Below are 19,005 nucleotides of genomic sequence, written 5' to 3'. Positions count from 1 at the left end.
AATTAATTAAATATAATTAACTAAATTACAAAAAAAACCCCACTAAATTACACAAAATAAAAAAGAAATTATCAGATATTTAAACTAATTACACCTAATCTAATAGCCCTATCAAAATAAAAAAAAACCTAGCCTAAACTAAACTGTCAATAGCCCTTAAAGGGGCCTTTTGCGGGGCATTGCCCCAAAGAAATCAGCTCTTTTACCTGTAAAAAAAAAAATACAAACAACCCCCCAACAGTAAAACCCACCACCCACACAACCAACCCCCCAAATAAAATCCTAACTAAAAAAACCCTAAGCTCCCCATTGCCCTGAAAAGGGCTTTTGTATGGGCATTGCCCTTAAAAGAGCATTTAGCTCTTTTTCAAGTGCCCAAACCCTAATCTAAAAATAAAACCCACCCAATAAACCCTTAAAAAATCCTAACACTAACCCCCCGAAGAACCACTTACAGGTTTGAAGACCGGACATCCATCCTCAACGAAGCAGGGAGAAGTCTTCATCCAAATCGGCAGAAGTGGTCCTCCAGACAGGCAGAAGACTTCATCCAGGCGGCATCAGCCAATAGGATTTTTTCACCTTTAATTCAGCCAATTGGAATTCAAGGGATGCCATCTTGGATGACATCACTTAAAGGAACCTTCATTCTGGAAGAGTCGTTGTAAGAAGAGGATGCTCCGCGCGTCTTGAAGATGGAGCTGCTCCACTCCGGATGGATGAAGATAGAAGATGCCGTCTGGATGAAGAATTCTGCTGGTCTGGAGGACCATTTCTGCCGGCTTGGATGAAGACGTCTCCCGGCTTCGTTGAGGACTTCTTGCCGCTTGGATGAAGACTTCTCCAGGCTTCATTGAGGATGGATGTCCGGTCTTCAAAACTGTAAGTGGATCTTCGGGGGTTAGTTTTAGGTTTTTTTAAGGGTGTATTGGATGGGTTTTATTTTTAGATTATGGTTTGGGCACTTGAAAAAGAGCTAAATGCCCTTTTAAGAACAATGCCCATACAAATGCAATTTTCAGGGCAATAGGGAGCTTATGTTTTTTAGTTAGGTTTTTATTTGGGGGGTTGGTTGTGTGGGTGGTGGGTTTTACTGTTGGGGGGGTTGTTTGTATTTTTTTTTTACAGGTAAAAGAGCTGATTTCTTTGGGGCAATGCCCCGCAAAAGGCTCTTTTAAGGTGTTAGTTTAGTTTAGGCTAGGGTTTTTTTTTTACTTTGGGGGGGATTTTTTTTATTTTTTAGGGCTATTAGATTAGGTGTAATTAGTTTAAATATATGATAATTTTTTTTTTATTTTGTGTAATTTAGTGTTTGTTTTTTGAAATTTAGTTAATTATATTTAATTTATGTAATTTATTTAAGTGTAGTGTAAGGTTAGGTGTTAGTGTAAGACAGGTTAGGTTTTATTTTACAGGTACATTTGTATTTCTTTTAACTAGGAAGTTAGTAAATAGTTAATAACTATTTACTAACTAATCTACCTAGTTAAAATAAATACAAATTTAGCTGTAAAATAAAAATAAACCCTAAGCTAGCTACAATGTAACTAATAGTTGTATTGTAGCTAGCTTATGGTTTATTTTATAGGTAAGTATTTAATTTTAAATAGGAATTATTTAGGTAATGATAGTAGGTTTTATTTAGATTTATTTTAATTATATTTAAGTTAGGGGGTGTTAGGGTTAGGGTTAGACTTAGGTTTAGGTGTTAATAAATTTAGTATAGTGGCAGCGACGTTGGGGCGGCAGATTAGGGGTTAATAAATGTAGGTAGGTGGCGGCGATGTAAGGGGTGGCAGATTAGGGGTTAATAATATTTAACTAGTGTTCATGATGCGGGAGTGCGGCGGTTTAGGGTTAATATGTTTATTATAGTGGCGGCGATGTCCGTAGCAGCAGATTAGGGGTTAATAAGTATAATGTAAGTCTCGGCGATGTTGGGGTGACAGATTAGGGGTGTTTAGACTTGGGGTTCATGTAAGGATATTAGGTGTAAACATAAATTTAGTTTCCCCATAGGAATCAATGGGGCTGCGTTACGGAGCTTTATGCTGCTTTTTTGCAGGTGTTAGACTTTTTTTCAGCCGGCTCTCCCCATTGATGTCTCTGGGGAAATCGTGCACTAGCACGTAAAATCGTCTCATTGTGGCTTTCAGCAGCGCTGGTATTGGAGTGCGGTATGGAGCTCAATTTTGGTTTACACTCACTTCTTGCATGATAACGCCGGGTTTTTGTAAACCTGTAATACCAGCACTGTAGGAAAGTTAGTGGTGCAATAACTTGCAAGTTATTACAGAGCAGCTCTTACCGCAAAACTTGTAATCTAGCCGAGAGATTTTTCTCTTACAGATCTATTTAATTAAGGTAGTGTTGAAAAGAATAATTACATGTAAACTGTGGGATGTGCATATTACCTTGGAGAGTCATACTTTCAATTCAACTAAAGACTAATAATAGCATAACCCAAAACAGGATATAGGATGTATATTCACATGTTTGTATAAAACATATAATTAGAATAGTCTTGGCAAAATAAACTAAGCAGCTTTACCTTTTGTCTACTTGCCCAAGTAAAACATTTCCTAAACAAATGTCATGGGCATAAATAGTGCAGATACTCATAGAGCAGTTCATAAATGTAACTATGTATGTAATATGTAATCAAGCATGCATATGTTTGTTTACATACATGTTAGAAAATGGGGATGGTAAATGGAACGCATGGCTCAAATTTTTTGCCATGTTGCCCAGAAATTATTTTTTATGTTCCGAATCATTTAAAGTACGAGTTGGAACAGAAATTTCAGTATTATTTTTTTATATTTTAAGTCACATTATGTATGAGAATATTTATGGCTTGGCAACCCTAACATTCTGATGTCAAGAATTATTGGCCGAATTATCAAGCTAATGGAGCTTAGTGCCCATGTTTCCGTGTGAGCCTTCAGGCTCGCCAGAAACAGCAGTTATGAAGCAGCGGTCTAAAGAACGCTGCTCCTTAACTTGTCCGCTGCCTCTGAGGCTGCAGACATCAATCAACCCGTTCCTATACGATCGGGCTGATTGACACCCCCTGCTCGCGGCTGATTGGCCGTGAATCTGCAGGGGGCAGCATTGCACAAGCAGTTCACAAGAACTGCTTGTGCAATGATAAATGCCAACAGCGTATGCTGTCGGCATTTATCGATGCGCGGCGGACATGATACGCTACATCCTATCATATCCACTCGCACTTTCATAAATCGGCCCCTTAGAATTCTTCTATATATGTTAAAAAAGAAAAAGAAGAAAAGCGAAAAAGAAAGAAATAAGATTAAAAAAAATTCAGCATAAAAGGTCTACAGAACTGACAAAAAACACATTTTAATTCCAATTGCAAATATGATTTTACAAATTCAAAGAAAATAAGTCTATGTAATAGCAATATATTTTGCCCCAAAATAATGTTATCCTTTTGAATGCTAATGCGCTCTTATTTTTGTTAAGGCAGTGTGCTATAAGAATAGCAGTAAGACTTAAGGCCACATCTCTCAGAGAAAATATAGAACTTTTTGACATATCACACTCTACCGGAATGAGTCAAGTGCAGTATGCATCAAAATAAAATCTCTATGACCTATGGTATGAGTCAAATAAGGATTGTCTCATGTAGCCCACAATAAGTATTCAGATATTCTATTTAATATTTCATGGTTTACAAAAACAATGCTACAAAAAGTAGTCACAACTGAACAATCTTCTCTCTTATCATTAGAGTCAATCCTCCAAGGCAATGCATTTGCAGATGACCTCCAAGGTCTATTGCAGCTACTTTTTTAACTACTTTTTCTAGAATATGATTTGAGATAAGCCTATAGTTTTCAATACAGACAGATTTTTTTTTTCTTTTAAGAAGTAATGTTGCAATCCTAACTTTATCTGTTAAGGCAAACAGTGATTGCTTAAAGGGACACTGAACCTACATTTTTTATTTCATGATTCAGATAGAGCATGAAATGTTAAGCAACTTTCTAATTTACTTCTATTATCAATTTTTCTTCGTTCTCTTGTTATCTTTATTTGAAAAAGAAGGCATCTATGCTAAGGAGCCAGCAAATTGTTGGTTCAGACCCATGGACAGCACTTGTTTATTGGTGCTGTCCAATCAGCAAGGACAACCCAGGTTGTTCACCAAAAATGGGCCAACATCTAAACTTACAGTCTTGCTTTTCAAATAAACATACCAAGAGAATGAAGAAAATTTGATAATAGGAGTAAATAAGAAAGTTGCTTAAAATGGCATGTTCTATCTGAATCATGAAAGAAAAAAATTGGGTTCAGTGTCCCTTTAATCTGATTAGAGATACTGAAAACTACTTCTCAAAAAACAATATTCCATAGGCACAATAGGGAAAAAAATAATAATATAATTGCCTGAAACTATAAATGCAGATATCTTACAGGACAATAAACTAGTTCATGAAATAAAGAGACAGCACATGAATATTTAAGAAATATTTTAATTAAATATAAAACAGCATTCAAATGCAATAAAAAAAGTTATACCTGTATTAAAAACCATAAGAGATTATGGAATCGCTAATTTAACGTGCACCCGCAAAAGGGCAAATTTGCCCATTTACGGGCGCACATTAAATAACCAGCGAATACAAGTGGCTGGTTAATGCTACCACAAGCTTTAAACTAGCATTCATTAACCAGAGATCAGCTCTCTGATTAATAAAAAACAAAATCCCCCCAATTTCCCCCCAAAATAAAGTGTATAGTTAATTTATCAATAAAAAAATATGAGCAGTTTTTTTTTTTATTTAAAATAACTGCAAGAAGCAGTTCTAAAGGATTAGTGAGGGGATGTTGGGTGTTGGAAAAAAATGTCACTGTGTTTTATACTGTACATTTTTATGTATATGATTATATACATATATATTTATGTGTTAATATGTGTATATGATTATATACATATATATTTATGTGTTTATATGTGTATATGATTATATACATATATATTTATGTGTTTATATGTGTATATGATTATATACATATATATTTATGTGTTTATATGTGTATATGATTATATACATATATATTTATGTGTTTATATGTGTATATGATTATATACATATATATTTATGTGTTTATATGTGTATATGATTATATACATATATATTTATGTGTTTATATGTGTATATGATTATATACATATATATTTATGTGTTTATATGTGTATATGATTATATACATATATATTTATGTGTTAATATGTGTATATACACATATGAACACATAAATATACTGTATATTTATATATTTATAAATATATATATTTTAAATTTGCTGCCCAATGCTGTGCTAGTTTCTTTGCCGTGTATGATGGCATCAGAAAAAGGCTTCCATTGGAGCCTATGGAACTGCGCTCTTGTGAGAGCAAAGCTTATAGCAAGGTCATGTTCGCATTGCACTCAAATTGTAATACTAGCGCACATTTGTATTACTCGCAAAAGCCATTTTGTGCTCCACTCGTAATCTAGGCCTATGTCTCTCAAAAGTTGTTTCTATGGCCAAACAGTAACTATAAAGTAATGTGCTTTAGGGGCATGGCTCTAAAGAGCATTGTGTTTGCTGTTGTGGTTACTGCTTGGCCAGATAAACATTGGCCACACAGAGTCTGCCTCACTTACTTTAATTGTACCAGAAATATACTTGTTTTTAACTGCTCATTATGTCTGTAACAGGTGTGCCAGTTTGATCAGTATGTCATTCAAGTACACTATTTATGCCTTGAGCAAAATAATCATATTTGGCACTGTTGAAAAGTGCAAGTCATATCTTTGACATCTACAAGGGCAGAGTGATACTATCAGAAGTTAACTGTTCACATGCCAACATGTATTTTTTTACTTTTAAGATATAATATTTGGCTCATGAAGGCAACATACTTTTATGTAATTGCTTTATGAATGGATCAAAGTTACACTTGGCAGTAGACAGATTGGTTTGAATTATAATTAACATCATTTCCTGGTTATAAAAAAAAAAAAAGTTTAATTGTTAAAAAAAAAAAAACACAGCTAAGTTATGAAACACAACTAAAATGCTACAATGAGAATGTTCATTTATGATTGCAAATATGTTTAAACAATAGTTAATCCAAACAATTGTTAATAAGAAATTTACGGCTAGATTACGAGTCTTGCGTTATGAGAAAAAAAGGAGTGTTAATCCTCATAACGCTGCTTTTTCACTACCGCTGGTATTACAAGTCTTGCAGATTTAGGGGCACCGCACCTTTTTTGGCCTTACTGCAAATCAACTTACGCAAATTGTGTATAGTCTTTTTTCTATGGGACTTCCATATCGCCGGTATTACAAGCTTGTCCATTAGGCCAAAAAGTGAGCGGTACACCGTATCCCATCAAGATTCGTAACGCATTCTAAAGTCAGTATTTATGAGTTTTATACTACAAAGCCGTAGCATAAAACTCATAACTAAAGTGTTAAAAAGTACACTAACACCCATAAACTACCTATTAACCCCTAAACCGAGGCCCTCCCGCATCACAAACCCTATAATAAAATTATTAACCCCTAATCTGCCTCTCCCAACATCGCTGCCACTATAATAAACATATTAACCCCTAAACCGCCGTACTCCCGCCTGGCAAACATTAGTTAAATATTATTAACCCCTAATCTGCTGTCCCTAACATTGCCGCCACCTATCTACATTTATTAACCCCTAATCTGCCGCTCCCAACGTCGCTGCCACTATACTAAATTTATTAACCCCTAAACCTAAGTCTAACCCTAACCCTAACACCCCCTAACTTAAATATAATTAAAATAAATCTAAAGAAAAATTACTATCGTTACCTAAATAATTCCTATTTAAAACTAAATACTTACCTATAAAATAAACCCTAAGCTAGCTACAATATTACTAATAGTTACATTGTAGCTAGCTTAGGGTTTATTTTTTTTTTACAATAAAACCTAACTTAAGTTACACTAACACCTAACACTACACTACAATTAAATTAATTACCTAAATTAAATACAATTAAATAAATTAAATACAATTACCTAAATTAAAAAAACAAACACTAAATTTACAAAATAAAAAACAAATTACAAGATATTTAAACTAATTACACCTAATCTAATAGCCCTATCAAAATAAAAAAAGCCCCCCCCCCAAAAAAAAATGTATTTAGGTAATTCTATCAGCCAATCGGAATCTAAGGGATGCAATCTTGAATGACGTCATTTAAAGGAATCTTCATTCGTCGTAAGTTGTCAGAAAGAAGAGGATGCTCCGCGTCAGATGTCTTGAAGATGGAGCGGCTCCGTGCCGGATGGATGAAGATAGAAGATGCTGTCTGGATGAGGAATTCTGCCCGTCTGGAGGACCACTTCTCCCGAGTTCGTTGAGGACTTCTTGCCGCTTTGATGAGGAGTGGACTTCTCCTGGCTTTGTTGAGGATGGATGTCGGATCTTCAAAACTGTAAGTGGATCTTCAGGGGTTAGTGTTAGGTTTTTTAAGGGTTTATTGGGTGGGTTTTATTTTTAGGTTAGGGCTTTGGGCCTCAGAAGAGGATGCTCTGCGTTGGAGGTCTTGAAGATGGAGCCACTCTGCGCCGGATGGATGAAGATAGAAGATGCCGTCTGGATGAAGACTTCTGCCCGTCTGGAGGACCACTTCTCACAGCTTGTATGAAGACTTCTCCCGGCTTCATTGAGGACTTCTTGCCGCTTCGATGAGGACTTCTCCCGGCTTCGTTGAGGATGGATGTGTCATAATATCAGTATCTCTTTACAGCCTGTCCCTTTAATTATGCCTGTTGTGTTCCTTTATAAGCATCCTAGCTCCTTTGCTCATTGCTTGTTATTGAGGAACCTCCCCTGGTTTCAATTGAGCCACTTACTGCTTTGTTCAGCTGCTTCCTGCAGCACTACCTGGAAGTTTGTCTACAGATTCAATGTGCACCTGGACGCCTCCCCTATTCAGACTGGAGCTTTGCAGACAAACAGAAGCCTGCTGTTCTTTGATCACAACACATCCTTTTTGTCAGCAGATTCCAGTAAGTACTTACTGCATTACCATTCTACTACAGACTGTTGCTGTTTGAAGTCTCACTTTACTCAGTTGTTCCAGCTTCTGATACTATAACCAAGAGTTTGTTTATCCTGCATGTGTTTGAGGAATTGCAACAACCAGTTTACAAGTTCCTAAGTTCCTTTGCTTAATGCTCTTATTTTTTCTTTATGCTGTTAAACATCGATGTAGCAAATTATCAGCATCTTTATTTTTATATCTTTTCTGAGTCCACACTGTGATTATTACATTTGCAAATGTTACATTGTGATCAATTACTAACCACTATATTAAGAATGTAATTTTAAAGTTAAACTTACATTCTGATAATGTGGGATATAAAAAGTCTGCAGTTAGTTTTTATTTCAAAACAGTATGTGAAGTAAAACTTAAGCAGAAACAACACTACTTATTTTTTTCTATATATTTGACTAAATCTGCACATTTGATTCTTTTACCTAAGGAACAATTCTGATTATCAGCAGCTGTGACAGAATAACAAGCCTGAAAATGGATCAAGCAGATTTGCCCACACATGTATACAATCTCTCACAGAGAGTAGATCAACTTTCTCAAGGTTTAAGAGAGTTGCAATTAGAAAATCACCAAATAGCGAAGCCTAAGCTTCAAGATAGAGAAAGTGCGCTAACAAGCTGAAAGTATACACACCATATAAAGATTAAAGTTATTTAGCGCACACTAATTCACTCGATTCAATTAGAAAATCAGACATTACGAGACATTATAAAAGATACTGCAGCTCCTAAACAGGTTACTATAGATTCAACAAATTAGCCTATTGTATCACCTCCAGAAAAATTTTCTGGCGATAGAAGTCAGTTCCGTGACTTTAAGAATGCATGTTACCTTTTATTCACTTTAAGACCAAAAACATACACTACTGACAAACAAAGAGTATTGACAGTTATTTCTTATCTCAGAGCAGAGCCTAGAACCTGGGCCAACTCTTATTTTGAGCAAAATGACCCCATATTAGATAACTTAGAAGCTTTTTTCCATGCCATGGCTTTATTGTATGATGATCCGTGCAAACAACTCACATCAGAAAATTCAATGAGAGCTCTTAAACAGGGAAAGAGGCCTGTAGAGGACTATATAGCGGAATTTAAAAGGGTTTCAAAAGATTTGCAGTGGAATGACATCTCACTTAGAAACCAATTTAGACTAGGATTATCAGAAGCCCTGAATGATGAGCTATCTAGAACAGACATACCAGAAAGTCTGGATAATTTAATGTCTTTGTCAATTAATATTGACAGACGTTTAAGGGAACGAAAGAAGGAAAGATATAATTCAGATCCAATAATAAGGAAATCCTATCAACCTTATAAAGTTACAGAAGAACCAATCGAAATTGGTGTAATCAGTGGACCTTTAAGCCCTGAAGAGAAAAAGAGGAGAAGGGAAAATAACCTCTGTCTTTATTGCGCATCTAAAGAACATGAAGTAAAAGACTGCCCTAACCTTACCAAGATAAAAAGAGGTAAGAACTATAACTTCAGTAGTACTTCTGACATAAGTTCCGATAAACCATCTTACTGTAATTTACTTGTTTCCTTACAGTGGGGCTCAAAAGAGATTATGTTGAAGGCACTTATTGATTCCGGTGCTTCAAGCAACTTTATTGATTTAGATGTGGTGTATAGGAATGAAATAGCATTAAAGAAAAAACAAAAATCATACGTGTTACGTGTTTTTGATGGTAGTCAAATTTCTAACAGTCCAATCACACATCAAACAACACCTATTACTATGGTTACACATGGGGGACATAAAGAACATATTTCATTCGACGTAACACCATCACCTCTATTTCCATTAATCTTAGGCTTACCTTGGTTACAACAACACCAACCTAGCATTGATTGGCAAACACTTAGTACACAATTCCAATCTCATTATTGTAAGCAACATTGTTTACCAAAACAAATATACTCACATATAAATAATCTGACCACAACAAAGAATCAAGTTGGAAAATTACAACACCCAGTACCTGAAATCTATTCCCAATTTCAGGATGTATTTGATAAAAAGGAGGCGGAGACTTTACCACCGCATAGGACTTACGATTGTCCAATAGATCTCCTTCCTGGGTCACCAATACCTTTTGGTCACATTTATCCACCATCTCAGCCTGAGCTACAGCACTTAAAACAATATCTAGATGAGAATCTAAAAAAGGGCTTTATAAGAGCTTCCACTTCGCCAGCAGCTGCTGGAATGTTTTTCGTGCGCAATAAGGATGGAACACTTAGACCAATTGTTGATTACCGACAGCTCAATAAGATTACAATTAAAAATAGATACCCATTACCTTTGATAACTGAATTAATTGAAAGGTTGGGTAAGGCATCTATTTATACTAAACTAGATTTGAGGGGCGCATATAACTTAATCCGCATAAGAAAAGGGGATGAATGGCTCACAGCGTTCCGTACCAGATATGGTTTGTACGAGTACACTGTGATGCCATTCGGCCTCTGCAACGCCCCAGCAACCTTTCAACATTTTATTAATGAGGTTTTCCGTGATTTACTCGATGTTTTTGTAATCATCTACTTGGATGACATCCTAATTTACTCAGAATCCTTGCAAGAACACATAAAACATGTAACTACAGTACTAACCAGATTAAGAGAGAATCATCTCTATGCAAAACCAGAAAAATGTACATTTCATACCCAAGATATATCATTCCTTGGTTACAGAATTACAGCAGATGGTATCAATATGGAAGATACTAAGATATCCTCCATTACAAATTGGCCGCAACCAACCAATGTAAAAGAACTTCAAAGTTTCTTAGGATTTTCAAATTTTTATCGAAAATTTATTAAAAAATTTTCTTCTATAGTGAAACCTCTCACAAGGCTTACAGGAAAAGGGACACATTTTGTTTGGACTCTGAATGCACAACAAGCATTTGATTTACTAAAAGAATGTTTCACAACTGCACCAATACTTCATTTCCCAGATCCTACAAAACAGTACATCCTAGAAGTTGATGCATCGGAGTATGCAATAGGTGCCATCCTATCTCAAAGGACAAGTTTAACAGAACCCGTTCATCCTGTTGCTTATTACTCACGATCTTTAACACCTCCAGAAATTAACTATCCAATAGGGGAAAAAGAACTCCTATCGATCAAATCAGCTTTCGAACATTGGAGGCACCTGTTGGAGGGTACAGATATACCAATTCTTGTATATACTGACCATAAGAACCTAGAGTATTTGCAGACTAACCGCACGTTGTCATCAAGACAACTCAGATGGAGTCTGTATTTCTCTAGGTTTAATTTCCATATACAATACAGACCTGGATCACGTAATGGGAAAGCAGATGCTCTGTCAAGACAGAGAACACCCCCTAACCATATTGAACCACAGAGAACTGTTCTATCTCCAGGAAATTTCATCTCCTGCATACAACCTTTTACACAAGAATTAAAGGATGCTCAAAGCAGGGATGTTAATACAAATAAATATAATCGCATAAAACATCCAGATGGTTTATATTATTTTGAGAATCTCTTGTATATACCACCAACTTTACAAAAGGTAATTCTACAACAAAACCATGACTCAGTCCTTAATGGACATCCTGGAATACAAAATACATATGATTTGATTAAAAGAAAATTTTGGTGGCCTAAAATGTGGAGCTCAATAGAGGATTACGTTAAAACTTGTACTTTATGTGTTCAAAACAAAAAGGATCATAAAAAACCTTATGGATATTTAATGTCATTACCGATACCCGATCAACCATGGAAAGAAGTCTCTATGGATTTCATAGTAGAGTTGCCTAAATCAAAGACTTATACTACAATTTTAGTAGTTATCGATTTATTTACTAAGATGGCACATTTCTTGCCCATACAAGCTTTACCCACTGCATCACAAACCGCGGAGTTGTTTTTATCACACATTGTAAAATTACATGGACTACCAACAAGTATTCTCACAGACCGTGGTAGCCAATTCACATCTAAATTTTGGCAATCCTTATGTGACAAATTGAATATCACAAGGAAACTTATAACATCATATCATCCGCAAACGAATGGCCAATGTGAACGCACCAACCAAACTTTAGAACAATATTTACGTGTTTTCTGTTCACAGCAACAAGATAAATGGGCTGAATATTTGGCAACTGCTGAGTTTGCCTATAATAACACCAAAAGTGATTCCACCCAGCTTTCCCCCTTTTTCGCCAATTATGGATTTCATCCTACTTATGATCTCCTACCCAATATGCATGCTCAATGTCCTACTGTTAACGACTTAGTTAATTCCATCGCTCAAAATTTTAAATTATTACAGGATAATATCACCCGGGCTCAATCCCGCCATCAACACTACTACAATTTACGCTGGCGACCAGCTCCGGATTACAAGGTCGGGGATTTGGTCTGGTTATCCACCCGTCACATACGAATACCAGCTACGAAAGCCAAATTCAACCAGTTGTATATAGGACCATTTCCCATAGAAAAAATAATTAACTCCAACGCTGTTGTACTACGGTTACCAGACAGGTATCGCATACACCCTTCATTCCACGTTGCCATGATTAAACCTTATACTTCTGTCCGATCTGTTCCATCATCCATTCCGGATTCGGTTCAGTCCCTATCTGACGAAGAGGAGTATGAGGTCTCTGAAATTCTGGATTCTAGAGTGTTTCGGGGTGTACTTCAGTATTTAGTCCATTGGGAGGGGTATTCGCATGAGGAGAATTCTTGGGAGCCTGCCACTAACATTTCTGCCCCTCGTTTGGTCTCGCTTTTTCATCGGAGACATCCTGAGAGACCCTCTTTCTGAATCGTTTCCTGGACATAAAACCTGGAGGTTTTCCTTGTGTGGGGGACCTGTCATAATATCAGTATCTCTTTACAGCCTGTCCCTTTAATTATGCCTGTTGTGTTCCTTTATAAGCATCCTAGCTCCTTTGCTCATTGCTTGTTATTGAGGAACCTCCCCTGGTTTCAATTGAGCCACTTACTGCTTTGTTCAGCTGCTTCCTGCAGCACTACCTGGAAGTTTGTCTACAGATTCAGTGTGCACCTGGACGCCTCCCCTATTCAGACTGGAGCTTTGCAGACAAACAGAAGCCTGCTGTTCTTTGATCACAACACATCCTTTTTGTCAGCAGATTCCAGTAAGTACTTACTGCATTACCATTCTACTACAGTTTGAAGTCTGACTTTACTCAGTTGTTCCAGCTTCTGATACTATAACCAAGACTTTGTTTATCCTGCATGTGTTTGAGGAATTGAAACAACCAGTTTACAAGTTCCTAAGTTCCTTTGCTTAATGCTCTTATTTTTTCTTTATGCTGTTAAACATCGATGTAGCAAATTATCAGCATCTTTATTTTTATATCTTTTCTGAGTCCACACTGTGATTATTACATTTGCAAATGTTACATTGTGATCAATCACTAACCACTATATTAAGAATGTAATGTTAAAGTTAAACTTACATTCTGATAATGTGGGATATAAAAAGTCTGCAGTTAGTTTTTATTTCAAAACAGTATGTGAAGTAAAACTTAAGCAGAAACAACACTACTTATTTTTTTCTATATATTTGACTAAATCTGCACATTTGATTCTTTTACCTAAGGAACAATTCTGATTATCAGCAGCTGTGACAGGATGTCGGATATTCAAAACTGTAAGTGGATCTTCAGGGGTTAGTGTTAGGTTTTTTTAAGGGTTCATTGGGTGGGTTTTATTTTTAGGTTAGGGCTTTGGGCCGCAATAGAGCTACATGCCCTTTTAAGGGCAATGCCCATCCAAAATGCCCTTTTCAGGGCAATGGGGAGTGTAGGATTTTTAGTTAGGGTTTAATTTGGGGGGTTGGTTGTGTGGGTGGTGGGTGTTACTGTTGGGGGGTTGTTTGTATTTTTTTCAGGTAAAAGAGCTGATTTCTTTTGGGGCAATGCCCTGCAAAAGACCCTTTTAAGCGCTATTGGTAATTTAGTTTAGGCTAGGGTTTTTTTTTATTTTGGGGGGGCTTTTTTATTTTGATAGGGCTATTAGATTAGGTGTAATTAGTTTAAATATCTTGTAATTTGTTTTTTATTTTGTGTAATTTAGTGTTTGTTTTCTTTTATAATTTAGGTAATTGTATTTAATTTATTTAATTGTATTTAATTTAGGTAATTTATTTAATTGTAGTGTAGTGTTAGGTGTTAGTGTAACTTAGGTTAGGTTTTATTCTACAGGTCAATTTGTATTTATTTTAGCTAGGTAGTTATTAAATAGTTAATAACTATTTAGTAACTATTCTACCTAGTTAAAATAAATACAAACTTGCCTGTAAAATAAAAATAAACCCTAGGCTAGATACAATGTAACTATTAGTTATATTGTAGCTAGCTTAGGGTTTATTTTATAGGTAAGTATTTAGTTTTAAATAGGAATAATTTAGTTAATGATAGTAATTTGTATTTAGATTTATTTTAATTATATTTAAGTTAGGGGGTGTTAGGGTTAGGATTAGACTTAGGTTTAGGGATTAATAAAATTAGAATTGTGGCGGCGACGTTGGGGGCGGCAGATGAGGGGTTAATAAATGTAGGTAGGTTGCTGCGACATTGGGGGAGGGAGATTAGGGTTTAATAAATATAATTTAGTTGTCGGCGATGTTGGGGGCAGCAGATTAGGGGTTAATAAGTATAATGTAGGTGGTGGCGATGTCCGGAGTGGCAGATTAGGGGTTAATAAGTATAATGTAGGTGTCGGCAATGTTAGGGGCATCAGATTAGGGGTCAATAAGTATAAGATTAGGGGTGTTTAGACTCTGGGTTCATGTTAGGGTGTTAGATGTAAACATAAATTGTGTTTCCCCATAGGAATCAATGGGGCTGTGTTACTCAGCTTTACGCTCCTTTATTGCAGGTGTTAGAGTTTTTTTTAGCCGGCTCTCCCCATTGATGTCTATGGGGAAATTGTCCACGAGCAGGTACAACCAGCTCACTGCTGATTTAAGCAGTGCTGGTATTGGAGTGCGGTATGGAGCACGATTTTGCTCTACGCTCACTTCTTGCCTAATAACGCCGGGTTTATAAAAACCTGTAATACCAGCGCTGTAGGGAAGTGAGCGGTGACAATTAGCAACGCACCCCTCTTACCGCAAAACTTGTAATCTAGCCATTAAATTGTTATCTACATTGTTAATTGAAACCTGTATTCAAACACATTAAACACAATCGTTAATATGAAATTATTAAGTTATCATGCTTTACTCTTATATACAGGAATACCTCACTTTACAGTGCTTCTCTAATACAGCGCTTTGTGAAGCTGAAGTTCAACCTCCAAGGATTTTGAAACAGTGCTGTAATCATCGTGAGATTGGGAGAAAAGTGACTGGCACCATTTTGTTATGTGCAGTTCACTCTGTTTATAGCATTGCAGTGCAATCTTTGTCACAGGGCTATAGTCTGGCACATTTTACTACAGTAATTGTCACTATTTTACAGGTACAGTATTTATTAAATACTAATTGAATACTGTGCTGTGCTAGTGTTAAACTAAACCTAGCACTATTGCACCTCTAATATATGTTAGTTCAAACATGTTTTCAAGTTTTTAAACACACTGGCAAGTGAAAAGAAAGCTAAAACTGCCTTGTTTCACTTTAAGGCATTTTCATTTTACAGCGGGGCTCTGGTCCCTAACTCGCTGTATGAGCGGGGTTTACCTGTATTGACTGTTTATGGTTTGCTTCTGTGTGGGTGCCGAAATCCCCACATGAAGAAAATTATCCAGTATATGAGATTTTTTTTGTATTTTATAATTTGAGTGGCTTAACTGAATCATATGCATTGAAATACATAGATAAGGGAGCCAAAAACCGATGTTAGTAAACCAATGTTAATAAACGATAGACATTATGTATATACTAAAAAAAGTTGTTTATAAAAAAAATACATTGACACTGCTCAGGCAGTCCTGTATACTAGGACTAAGGTACTGGAAGCAGGGCATGTGTATTACTTGTTGAAGTACCTGCTACGACCAGTGTAGCAAATGCAACCATCTTGACATAAGTGAAAATAGTAAAGCCTTGAAGCAGAATGTAATAAACATATACAAAACTGAAGCAATAAATCTCAAAGCCATTTCTACTCCAAATATAATATTACAGATGTTCTATTAAATATCTATATAGTTGATGGTACAAGTTTGTATAATAAAACATATTCACACAAAGATAAGTAAGTCTGTACAACTCTAAATCCATATCATATACGTAGCTGTAACTAGTCTGTTGATTGGGGCATATGTATCCAAAAAAGTCACACATAAATCACATATATAATTATAAACCAATTTAAAACAAGTCCTTAAAAAATAATATTACAATTATTCCGCATCAAACATCCATATATCCATATTTGTCTTTTTATGAAACATCCATAGCCACAGGTCTGTATTAATAAGGTCACTATGGATTTGGATTAACCCTTGCAGTGCTGTAGAGTGCAGAGTACCATCATTACTCTGTTGTTACTATACACAGCACAATAAATGATGGAGTCAGCTACCAGTCCTTAAACAATGTGAACAAAGTACATTGTGTTTTTCTAAGTATCCTCTTCCCATTTCTCTCCACTGCTCAGTGAGAAGCTGCTATAATCCAGAAGCCACAACATTCTGAAAAGATAACCCTTCTGGTGCTACACCCCGAAACTACAAACCATACTGTAATCCATCACAAAGCACTGATAACTGGCAAAACAGAAGTGTTGACAAATGGACCATCCACTCAGCCCCAAACCAAGCTCTTATGGCTGTGCAGAGAACATAACTACTTGTTATGATCCAACTTGGCTTTTCCTACATCCACTACCAGAGGATATTTATAGAACTGTATGCCCAGGTTAACTATTTTGAGAAAGATGCATGACTTTTTCTGTTAAACAATCCCAAACCAAATACCTAAATATATTTAATGGTTTAGAATTGTGCTGGATGTGTTACTAATGTTTTTATTTGTTTCAATTTCTAATGATTGCCTTAGAAATTATACATAATTATAACATTAATAACGCTTTATGTAATGTATTTAGTCCTTGAATTTCAGGTAATATAGAGGGAGCCAGAAATTTCTTGCGTACTCTTCTTTTTTTTGTGTCCTGACATATCATTATGAATTTATTGTTACACCAGTAATCTGTATTTTTTTTTACATGATGGCAAAAAGCTTGTAATACAAACTTAATGCTGGTAATACAGATTTAATGCTAAGCAAAAACATTTATCACATTACCTTTTCTATTTTCTAGTTTCACAATTTATAAGATGTACTTACCTTATTTTAGACTGTATTAAGTAAAATAACTCATTTAATATTGTATGTATATTTTTGTGTGTGAAGAGGGTAAGGTTTAGGCAGCTGAATAGCTTAATTTAGTGAAATGATGAGGACCATTTCATGCCTTGATGTGCTCAGCAGGGTTTTTGAAATCATTTTAAGTTGGATTGTAGCTTTGATGAGCAGATCAGGAACTGTTCATAGGATTCTTCTTTTTGAAAACTTCCATAATTTAAGTATTTAAAATTTTGAAATGAAATATGTTGGCTGCATACCTTTAATCTGAATTTATTTTATATACATGTATGAAAGTCTTCACTTATTTTCTTATAGATATTATAAATAAATTATAATACTTTTCTCTAACTAAAGAAAAAATAACATTGTGTGACTAAATGGTGCATTGTGGGAATTGTAACCTCCTTGTCATTAATAGATCATAATTAATGATGTTTGCAAGAATCTACCCATACCATTGGTATTTTTTTGCTTAACAGAGTACTTAACAACATTCAATTTTTTCTTCTTACAAATTTCTATTATACTTTGAGGTAGTAATTGAAATCATCTTCCCCTGAATACTATGCTATTGATGAAATGCATACACAGGGGCGGAACTACCATTGGTGCAGCAGGTACAGTGGCACCAGGGCCCAAGTGCTGGGTAGGGCCCATAGCAGCCAGTCTATACGTAGGCATGTGCAGAATATGTACAATTCTAATGCAGGGAATCCTATTATTAGTGCAGGTTTATCTATCTTTTGATCTATACTAAAAAATCATTATAAAAAGCAGCATGTGTATTACTACTTTCAATGGAGTTACCTTTGGGGCGCCCAAAAAAAATCTGTGCACCAGGGCCCTCTCTTGAGTAGGTCCACTGCTGTGCATACAATTACATTTAACAATATTAAATCAAAGAAAATTTATATTTTTGAATTTCTTGAAATCAAATGTTTCAATATTTTTTCTAGCAACTCTTTAATGTTAAGATGAACTTGAAATAAATAACTATTAGTATTAATGACAATTAAAGCAAGAACAAGATACAAATAAACAAACAAGATTGAACTAGTAAACATACAGTATATTTAACATCATTATTATTTACATACAGTAGTTAAAGTCACCATGACAACTATAATGTCTTTTTAGTTTTAAACACAATCAGCTTTAATTAGGAACTTTGTCATCAGTCTTTAAATGGTCACAAGTTTGAGTCTATCATAATTAATAAAATGTGCTACAACTTTATTAATTCACCAGTGTCTTGATCTGCTGGGACCTTTGAGAATGATAATTAACACTAATATTTTAGGGTTGGGCCAATGAAAGCAGTGAGATATTATGGTTTTGTATAAAAAACAGAAACTACTTATGAATGCCAGCAAAACTGACAAAATGCATGGTACTGCAATTTAAATACACATGAATACTTTCAATTGTATGTGTTTTTTATTATTTATTTATGTGTATGATGTATTACATCTTGAATGTTTTTTGGTTGGTAAATTATTGTTGGGTTGCAGAAAGTAAAAATATAGACATTATT

General features: G+C 35.4%; 1 protein-coding gene across 1 annotated transcript in view; it reads right to left on the bottom strand.

The window, feature by feature from the left end:
• The window catches only part of DMD (dystrophin), a 4,487,195-nt gene that overhangs the window by 2,850,368 nt on the left and 1,617,822 nt on the right, over positions 1-19,005 (bottom strand). The gene's annotated exons all lie outside the window — the stretch shown is intronic.

The sequence above is a fragment of the Bombina bombina genome, chromosome 3 (genome assembly GCF_027579735.1).
Source record: "Bombina bombina isolate aBomBom1 chromosome 3, aBomBom1.pri, whole genome shotgun sequence".
Classification (NCBI taxonomy): Eukaryota; Metazoa; Chordata; class Amphibia; order Anura; family Bombinatoridae; genus Bombina; species Bombina bombina.
This window is presented reverse-complemented; position numbering and strand designations above follow the sequence as displayed.